This window comes from Bubalus bubalis, chromosome 3 (assembly GCF_019923935.1).
Source record: "Bubalus bubalis isolate 160015118507 breed Murrah chromosome 3, NDDB_SH_1, whole genome shotgun sequence".
Lineage (NCBI taxonomy): Eukaryota > Metazoa > Chordata > Mammalia > Artiodactyla > Bovidae > Bubalus > Bubalus bubalis.
In genome coordinates, this window is record NC_059159.1 from 19,790,674 (window position 1) to 19,800,816 (window position 10,143).

Here is a 10,143-nt window from a genome sequence, read left to right on the forward strand (position 1 = left end):
GCTCTATCATTGGTTTTGATGAGTATATGAACCTCGTATTAGATGACGCAGAAGAGATTCATTCTAAAACAAAGTCAAGAAAACAACTGGGTCGGATCGTGCTAAAAGGAGAGAACATTACTCTGCTCCAAAGTGTCTCCAACTAGAAGTGACAGATGAAGTGAGAAATTGTTTGGCAATACCGTTGGTTTTTTTAGGTGTCCTTTGTTAGAGATGTAGTTCTAAAACATGTATTCATATTGTTCTGCTCACCCTTATGTTATTACCAGATGACAATAAATGCTGTGGGACTGTTTTTATAAAAAAAAAAAAAAAAAAAAAAAAAAAAAAATCTAGAAAGTTGCAAGAGAACTTCAACACAGCCGACTCATCCGTGTATGTGTACACAATAAATAACAGTAAGATGATGAGTGGTGGGTGGGCACGTAGCTATGTGCTCGGGAAAAAATTTTTAAGAAGAAAAAGAAATGCCGGAAAGAAAAACCCGGTTGGAACGGTTTGCGTCTTTCTCTGGGTCTGGGTGTTTCCGGGAGCTTTGGGCCACGCGCTTGTTTCGGTTCCACCGCGAGACGGCGCACACGCGCAGCAGGAAGAAGGCGCGTGTGTGGGCGGGGCATGCAAATTGCTTGGCTGTCTGCTGCTGGGTGGGCGGGCGGGGGTGCCGTGGGAGACCAGAAAGCCTAAAGGCGCCCAACAAATGAAACGATCCGACGAACGATGGACGTCTTAGAAGTTGTGGCACTAGGACACCGTGCAGTCTAGGGGAGAGGGCGGGCCTTCGTTTGAGGCTGACTTTGCTCACCGTGAGCTAAATGGAGGTGAGGGGAGGACGGTAGCGGCCAAGCCCGAGGCGAAGGTATCGCTTCTCGGCCTTTTGGCTAAGATCAAGTGTAGTATCTGTTCTTATCAGTTTAATATCTGATACGTCCTCTATCCGAGGACAATATATTAAATGGATTTTTGGAGCAGGGAGTTGGAATAGGAGCTTGCTCCGTCCACTCCACGCATCGACCTGGTATTGCAGTACTTCCAGGAACGGTGCACCCCCTACGGGGGAAAAAAAAATCTGCGTGTCTCAAAGACAGATGGTTTTTGGAGGAGCTGGCGTATATTGCTGTTAAAGACACGTTTTTTGTTTTTTTTTTTTTGTTCTTTCTCAGTGGCGCTCGCGGTTGCGACTGTGGGGGCTGTATGCCGCAGTCCCGTTTACAGTGCGGAGTTGCTACTTTCGGTCCCCGGGCCGGTGGAGGTTGGGTGATTCCAAGCCAGGCCTCGGACCGCTGGCTTTTTTACGTGGCACGGCACATTCTGAGCCACTGGACCGCCGGGGAAGAAGGCCTCTTGCCCTTTTTTTCTCTGTTCGTTTGTTTGTTTGTTCTCAGTAGCTTTTCTTCTTCTCCTTTTTTTTTTTTAATTTTATTTTAAACTTTACATAATTGTATTAGTTTTGCCAAATATCAAAATGAATCCGCCACAGGTATACATACATGTGTTCCCCATCCTGAACCCTCCTCTCTCCTCTCCTCCCCCTTCCATCCCTCTGCGTCGTCCCAGTGCACCAGCCCCAAGCATCCAGTATCGTGCATCGGACCTGGACTGGCAACTCGTTTCATACATGGTATTTTACATGTTTCAATGCCATTCTCCCAAATCTTCCCACCCTCTCCCTCTTTCACAGAGTCCATAAGACTGGAATATCTCTTTTTCTTCCTCTCCCTACTTCTTGGTTTCTTTCAACATCTCACAGGCTGCTCCCGGTTGAGTGTTTCTGGAGGAAGCGTTTTTTGCGAGACTCAAGCCAAGTGCTCATAAATGCCGGCGGGTGAAGTGGGTTTGACGCTTGATCCTCGGACCGACTGGGGTCCGGGAAGCCAAGTGGACAGTCGCGTGCGGGGGGCGTGTTTACACAGCTTCACCGCTCGTGGAGTCTGTCTTCGTCACGTTGAAAAGAAGGGAGGATGGCCGCCACACCCCAGGAGATGGCCCAGGGAGCGAAGGTCTGTCTGGTCCTTCGACCTGAGCCACGTCGGCCAGCTCTAGTTGAACCAGTACAGACAGAGCCGAGAAGGGCACATCCCGAAGGGCCACTGGGACCGGACCTGCCCAGCCCAGCCCAGCCCGAGCGAGCACCAGCCGGCCAGGGCCACGCAGCCGCTCCCAGCGCGACGGGTGCCGAGCCTTCGGCTTTGTCCGTGCCCAGCTCCAGGGGGATTGATGGCAGTCACGGTGCCCAGGCAGGCCCGCGGACCAGCCACCATGGGTGCGCGGAGGAAGAGGTCGGGGCTCCACCACACAGCAAGGCCTTGAGTAAGGTCGTAGGCGGTGAAGTAGGTGGCAGTGGCCGCCAGTCATCAACAAAGATGGCTGGGAGGCCATGCCACAGGGTCCCGGTGCCCTCGTGCCGCACCATCTTCACAAGGCCATCCTCGGTGACAGTGGAGCGAGTGGGGTCCGGAAAGCAGGTGGCGCCGAGGGGCTTTGGGGTTTCCCTGGTGGCTCGGCGGTGAAGAGTCCACCTGCAGTGCAGGAGACCCAGGAGAGGCGGGCTCAATCCCTGGGTCGGGAAGATAGATCCATCCCCGGGAGGAGGGCATGGCAACCCACTCCAGTATTCTTTTTGCCTGGAGAATCCCATGGACCGAGGAGCCTGGCGGGCTACGGTCGCAAAGAGTCGCACAGGGACTCAAGCGCCTTCGCCCGCCCGCAGAGGGGCTCCAGGACCCCACTACTGTCCAGGAGGCACTTACTTCCCTGTGGATGGGGGAGAGGAGGGCACTTCGGCGTCGGAGATGCTTCGGAGCCTGGAGGGGGAGGCATCAAGTTCACTGCACACCAAGGGGCGCTGAGACTGCAAGCATAGTACCTTCACCACGGGAAGGGTTGGGGGCGGGGGGAGGGGTTGTCATGAAAAGGAAGGTGACCACAGCCCCGGCTCCGCATGTCACCATTTGTTGGAGGGGACCGATGCCCCCAGGTTGCCTGGCCGGCCATTTTGTATAGCTCCGGTTCTGGCTCTAGGCCGGCGCTGGCGCGGCGCGGCGCGGCGCGGCTACCGGGGAGGGAGGGCTCACTAGACATCAAGACCGACTCTAGCTTGTATTTTTGAGATCGGTTTTGACGGTACAGGTGGAGAGAAACTTTAGAGCGAGCGGATGCGCTTCTTGTTTTTCTCCTGCCTCAGGATCAGCCCAACCCGCCCGCCCCGCCTCCCCCGCCTCTTGTTTTTGACAGAATATACCTTTAGTTCTGCACATACAAGCCCTTTCCCCCTCTTTTCTGGGAGAAATACATTTTCAGGGCGTGGACTGCGAAACGGCATACATTGCAAAGACAGAAACAAAGAAGTTCACACATTCTTTGCATTTTCAGCTGTTGAGATACTATTTTTGAGCGTTGAGGTTACTTCCAGCCGAGAAACCAGAGCTATTATTAATCAGCCAGAATGCTACAGTGATTGAATACATGGCCCTTTCTCCTTCAGCACGTTCTCTGTTCTGTTACGTCACCTGAAGCTCCTTCCATGTTGTATCGCTATTTGAAATGTCATACACGGAGTCCGTTCTGACCGGCTGTCCCATTTTGGTGAACAGCCAGCACGCTCTTTTTAGTCTGTCAGCTGCACCGATTTCTTCATTTTGAGGGGTTGGAGTCTTTCTAAACCCCGAAAATCTAGCTGTCTTTCACTTAGCGAAAGCACACGAGGTGGTATTCTTAGTGCCAGAGGTTTTGAAGGGAGTTGGCTGTATAAGGTCAAGATCGGTTGGCCTTGAAAATGGAATGTCTTACTTCCTGCTACAATAATTCTCTCAGGAACACGAGCATTTAAACCTCCCTCTTGGAATCCTTGTTCCAGGTCCGTATTTGATGGTGCTCCCTTTCATTTTCCCCAGGACCCTCATTCACTAGTTCATACCTTCCGCGTATTCCTTTTCATACTGAGGAATTCGACTAGCTTCCGCCATCTCAGCAGTGGGAGAAGGAAATGCTCTCTCCCTCACCTAATGTGTACCAACTACTGCTTGCTTTCAGGCATTACTTGTAAATCCTTTGAGTTGCTTCCAGATGCACGTGGCGCACTTAGATCCACTTTTGTGCCCCTGAGCCCCCCGCTAGAGGGTCTGCGGCTAAGGGCCGCAGCTGAACCGAGCGTCCGTCCCCCTCCTCCTCCAAGCGTGTCGATGGAGCGTCACTAAACCGCGGGCTCCTTCAAAAGTGCATGTAGTAAGAACAAGTTACTGAACACAGGCTCCTTTAAGAGAGACAGACAGAGAGAGAAAGCTACTGCGGCCACACTTCGGGGGGTCTGACTGTATAGTCTCGGGGCAGAAGTGGAAACGCGTTACCTGTAAAAGAGAGCAGACTCCTTTCCGGGACCGCTGGCGGTAGAAACACTTTGCCGCGAACGGTTATCTAGGTAAGGCCGCGTTTACTCCCTCCCGGAAGCCTCGCAGCAAAGAGTCTTCCTCTCTCTCACGCGGCAAGAACACAACGAGAAAAAGAAGAAGAAAAGAGAACCCCACCCTCTGTACACCTACGGAGCACGAAACATTCGCCTCCAACGAGATGAACAAACCCAAAGCGCGAAAACACTCCCTCCCCGCACCACAAGGCAGAAGGAAAGAACCGCCCAGGTGCATAAGCCGCGGGAACTCTCACAAGCGAAACAGAGCAAAGGCCAGCCAGCTGCGCTCCGCCCTTCTTGCTATTTTTTAGGCCCTAAGCCTCACGACAGACAAGTCTGTTCTTGTCATACCACGAGTATTATCCCCCGAGGGGGGTGTGCACCGTTCCTGGAAGTACTGCAATACCAGGTCGATGCGTGGAGTGGACGGAGCAAGCTCCTATTCCAACTCCCTGCTCCAAAAATCCATTTAATATATTGTCCTCGGATAGAGGACGTATCAGATATTAAACTGATAAGAACAGATACTACACTTGATCTTAGCCAAAAGGCCGAGAAGCGATGCCGGGTGCCTCAGCCTGGCCGCAGCCGCCCTCGCTCCATCCCCATTCAACCCACGGTGAGCGCCCTGAACCACACTCCTTGTCTGATTCCTTTTGCGTCGTTTGACAGTGCTGTCAGCGGACTCCCGTGCAGGCCTTTTTGTCCTCTACCTTTGAAAGGACAAGTTCTAGGTCCTTAATTGTTCCGCCATTCCCGCGCCGAACAGCCATTTCTCATCTGCATGCTCCGCCTTCTGCCGCCCGAGGGGGCGGGGCTACCGCGGGCGGACTCCACCCTCCGGACCGCCGCCTCGCGGCCGGAGCCCGCCTCCCGACCCAGGGGCGGCTGCCGGAGACCGCGGGGGAAGCGCTGACACGGAAGCAGCTCTCACGGATCGAGCCCCAGAAATCAAGAACTCGCTTTTGTCGCTCATTCCCCGGCTCGCGCTGCACTCGCAACCATTGCCTCCTACACGCTGAGCTAGTGCCCGACACCCGTCACGGTTACCGCGGCTCTAACGGCCAGCACCACACCCCCTCGCCCCTCCTTGCTCCCGGCCGCTCTGCTCGCGTCCGTGTTCTCCCGCCCGTCTTCTGCCCCACAGTTCGGGTCCCCTGGGGCGGCGGGGTGGGGGTGGGGGTTGGGGGATTCGTCCTGACAAGGGATGTCCTGGGGGACAGTCGTTGGAATCGAACAGTGCCCGTCGCGATCACTTGGCAGCTCCGTTTCTCAGTGCGTGATGCGCTCCCGCGGAATTTGCTCCAATCGGGGTGCACGGACTGAAGGGTCTGCGAAGGGCGCCCGGCCCCGGGGCACAGCGCTCTGCGGAGGCCGCTCGGGTGCCCCTCGTGCCCTCACGGCGGTGCGGGGCCGTGGCGGTCCCGGCCACCCTCGCGGCAACGGAGCCCTGAAGCTCGGGAGATCAGGGACGGTGACGGGAAGAGCAGGGCAGGCGTTCTCCGGCAGCGCCTCGTCCCCCAGCCTCGCCAACAACCCCGCGTGGCATCAGCCTTGGGAATGCTTTTTCGGTGGAGGGTGGGGAAAGCGCGAGGGGTGGATCTCTCAGGTGAAAACGGGACCTCGGCCTAGCTCGGATATGCGGTTTTCTCTCGTGGGTAAATAAAGTTGAGCGTCCCATCCTGTTTCAGAGAAGCCTTTACATTTTCTCTCTGTGAGCTATTAATAACCTCCCTGTCGGTGGTCTTCGACCCTCTTCCCTATTCCTGCCGGCTTTTCGGTTGGGCTTTGCTTAAGGTGATGATGATTGCATTGTTTAAAGGTTCCGTTTTTATATCGTCATATTTATCAATTTAAAAAAGATATCTTTCACATTTTGAGTCGAAAGGACTTATGAAGTCATTTCCTAAATCTTCCTCTAGGTCTTCTTCTTCTTCTTCTTCTTCTCCCTCAACATCTACGTCGTCCAGCCGGGGGATACTTTCCCGGGGTTGGCTGGTCATGTTCAGTCGCGCCCGACTCTTGGCGACCCCGCGGACTGTAGGCCCGCCAAGCTCCTCTGTCCATGGAGTTTTCCAGGCAAGAATCCTGGAGCGGGTTGCCATTTCCTGTTCCTCCTCCAGGGCATCTTCCCCACGCGCACGAATGGAACCCGCGCCTCTTGCGTCTCCGCGTCGGCAGGCAGATTCTTGACCACCGCCCCACCTTCCTCTGGAGCACAGTGTGAATGAGCGAGTTTTCCCCTCATACCACCTGTTTGAGATGCCACCTGTAAGCCTCAACGGCGTCCCATGTGCATTTTGGAGTCATAGGCCTGGACTTGCCTTTAAAATGTAGCAGAGCTCACAGCCCTAACCACCTTTGATACTCCGAGGCCACGGGTTGACCGATCCCGTCCATGCAGACGGTGGGTGGTACACCCAATCAGACAGAGCCCGACACTGAGAGGTGACCCTTCAAGGCCAAGTAGGAATCCCTTACAGGAATGACCCTTCTCCGGAGAACGGATGCCGGTTCCGGAAGTGACGGGCACTATGGAGTGGACCGACCCTCTGTCCGACCAGGAGGCCGAGTGAGAAGGCGCCTGCCTTTACCCCTGGGACATGGGTTTGCCTGAGAGTACACAGATGTGAGTGTCGGAGCTGGGGTCCGGGCTGGCCGCCTTCACCACCGGTTCTGACAACCGGTCATTAACCACCCGAGACTCGACCCACCAGGGCCTGTGCTGGGTCCCAGGGCCAGACACCGCTCCTGTTCCCCGGCCCCGGACGTGTCCCGCCCAGGAGCCGAATGGCCGGGACCCCACCCCCGCCGGTGTGATGAGGAAGGGACCCTGTGTGTGCTCAGTCGCTCAGTCCCGTGCGACTCTTTGCGACCCCATGGACGGTAGCCTGCCAGGCTCGTCTGTCCATGGAATTTTCCAGGCGAGTAACTGCAGCGCGTTGCCGTTTCGTTTCCTACTCCAGGGGATCTTCCCGACCCAGGGATCGAACCCGCGTCTCCTGCGTCTCCCGCACTGGCAGGCCGGAGTCTTTGCCACTGCGCCACCTGGGAAGCTCTTGAGGGAACTGTTGAGAGGTGGACGACTGGGTGCGGCTCCCACCTGGTGTGACCTCCTCAGGGCTCCAGGCCTCTCCCGTGTGGCTCGGGGTCCCTACCCGGACACACCCAATAAGTGAGAAGGTGCGAAGAACAGACAGGAAGCCAGCCGAGTCAGGAAGGCCTTCCAGACCCGGGAGACGGCCTACGGGACAGGTTAGAGTTTCACTGGGGGCGCTGGCGGTGTGCGGGCCGGTCATGTTGACATGAGGGGGCGAACCTGGAGGCAAGAGCCTCTGGGAGGCTCTTGGCAAGAGCGTGGGCGAGAACGCAGAGGTGCAAAGCAAGGGGGAACGCTGGGGGAAGGAGGGCCGTGGCCTGCACCCCGCTGACCCGCCGAGACGCCGCGAGGGTGTGATCTGGGCCTCACAGCTCCTCCGGGGAACGCTTGCTTCTAGTGGGCTCTTTCTTACAGTCATCATCCCCCAACCCCACGTCTCTCCCCTCACAGACTCCTTCCGTATCCCAGACTGGGCCGGCTGGCTTCAGCTTCTCCGGGGCGGGGGGGGGGGGGGGGGGGGGGGGGGGGGACCAGCACGGCCCTGCTGTGCCCCACCTTTACCCAGGCCGGAGCCCTCCTAGCTCAGATCAAGGCGCTTCTCTGACCCCTCTGTACGGTGCCCATCAAGGCGGCTCTCCACCCGAGTTTCACGGAAGAGAAAGCAGCTGGCGGTGTGTGATGGAGAGTCTGACTCTGCCTTGAGGTTATGGCCGAGAGCTGCTAAGCCTCGCCCTTCCCTCGTCCCCTCTCACCCTGGACCCCGGCAAGCTGATGAGAAAAGTCTCCCGCCGGCCGCCCCTCTGCTCAGCACTGTCCACTTTAAAAAAAAAAAAAAAAAAATCCACGACCTAGAAGTTGAGACTTGCGTTTTCTTCAGCGGGAATATTTAGGACTTCCAGCCCCGGGGTCAGCGTCTGAAGCGACCCTGAGAGAACCGCCAGGAGGAGGTGGGCGGTGGGGGAAGGAGCCAGGTGACACACAAGTTTTGCCACAAAGGGCAGGCGGTCTGAACGTCAAAAGGTGTTTCCTATTCTGTATATGAAAGAAAACCAGGCATCCCAAGTTAAGGAATTTAGCGCGTTTCCATACATGGGGAGATGCTCGAGCCTGGGCTCACGGAAATCATGCCTTTGATGCGCATCTCAGCGCTCCGGGGCCACCATCCTGTGCTTTTCACATCCCGGGCTTCCTCGGGGCTCACCTAGAGGGAGTGGCCGCAGCGGGATGGCCGCTAGACGGCAGGTAGTCTTTCAGTCCCGAGCAGGGCTCACCGGCTCGCCCTCCCCGTGATGGCCGCGATTGCTGATGACTGCGACGTCCTTGTTTACTGATGCGGAGGGAAATGTTCCATTTCTCACCACCCTCAGCACACCGACCTGGCCTCCTTTCCTGGCTCTTAGTCTACCGTGGAGGGCCACCCCGCTCTCCCTGGGAAGCCTCATCATGTGACTTGTCGATCTTTTCGGACCCCCTAGGTGCCTGTGTGTTGTGTCCTGGTGGTGGTGGTGGTGGTGGTGGTGGTGGGCGGCGGGGGGGAATCTGGCGGGGGTCCTCAGTCTCCGTACGCAGGACAAATTTGGGGTAGGGGGATGGGGAGATGCGACCCGGAATTCTATGGGGCTTGCGCTCAACATTTTCCAGGACGGGGCCACAGGCCTCCCCACCAGACTGGGTGGACTCCTGTCCGTGACACAACCCTCGAATTCGGTGTTTCCTCACGCGTCCACTGTCCACCGAGTGCCCGCGGCGGGTTATACCCCAAACCGGTCTGGCGCCGTCCTACGCCGATTCGACCGGCACCCGCGGGAGCGCATCGAACCTTTTCCCTGTCACGGAACAGTCAGTGTGTCAGAACACGTGGGCCTCTGAGCAGTGCTTCCGGAGGCACGCCGGGCAGCCGAAACGAAGCCCTCTACCTCAGCCCGGGACTCGAACCCGGCCACACCCAGGTTGGGACTCCAATCCACGTGGCTGGGCCTCCGACAGAGCCAAAACCCACGGTACCTCGTTTCAAGAGCTGATGAAGCTCAGGTTCTCCATGTCCTATCGAAGAGAGAATTCAGTGAGAGACACAATGATAGGTAAGAAGTGGATTGATTCAGAGAGAAACACATTCCGTAGGCAGAGTGTGAGCCATCACAGAGGGCGAGTGTGGCGGCCTCCAGACGTGGCACGGTGAGCTTTCATGGGCCGGGTAATTTCACAGGCTAATGAGTTGATCAGCTGATAGGCTAATCAACCCGGAATATTCATTGGACGGGCTGATGCTGAAGCTGAAGCTCCAGTGCTTTGGCCCCCTGAGGCGAAGAGCTGACCCACTGGAAAAGCCCCTCCTGCTGGGAAAGACGGAAGGCAGAAGGAGAAGGGCACCACGGAGGATGAGATGGTTGGGTGGCGTCACCGACTCAAAGGACGTGAGCTTGAGCCAGCTCCGGGAGATGGTGAAGGACAGGGAAGCCTGGCGAGCTGCAGTCCGTGGGGTCACGACGGAGCGACGGGGCACCGACAGAGAGTGGGAGGATCATTCCAACTATTTGGGGGAAGGGGTGGAGGTTTCCAGGAATTGGGCCACTGCCCACTTTTTGGTCTTTCGACAGTGCCTTGGAACTGTCACGGCGCCTCTGGGTAGGTCCTTTAGCTT

The 10,143-nt window shown here is 56.7% G+C and overlaps 2 non-coding genes and 1 pseudogene across 2 annotated transcripts; 1 reads left to right on the forward strand and 2 right to left on the reverse strand.

Annotated features, from left to right (window-relative positions):
• Positions 1-858: 858 nt before the first annotated feature.
• LOC123332993 lies at positions 859-1,049 on the forward strand. The gene has a single exon (XR_006550221.1). It is a non-coding gene; the product is annotated as a U2 spliceosomal RNA (small nuclear RNA).
• A 1,823-nt stretch (positions 1,050-2,872) lies between these two features.
• LOC112583662 lies at positions 2,873-4,896 on the reverse strand (annotated as a pseudogene).
• On the reverse strand, positions 4,775-4,965 carry LOC112584177. The gene has a single exon (XR_003108517.1). It is a non-coding gene; the product is annotated as a U2 spliceosomal RNA (small nuclear RNA).
• Positions 4,966-10,143: the final 5,178 nt, after the last annotated feature.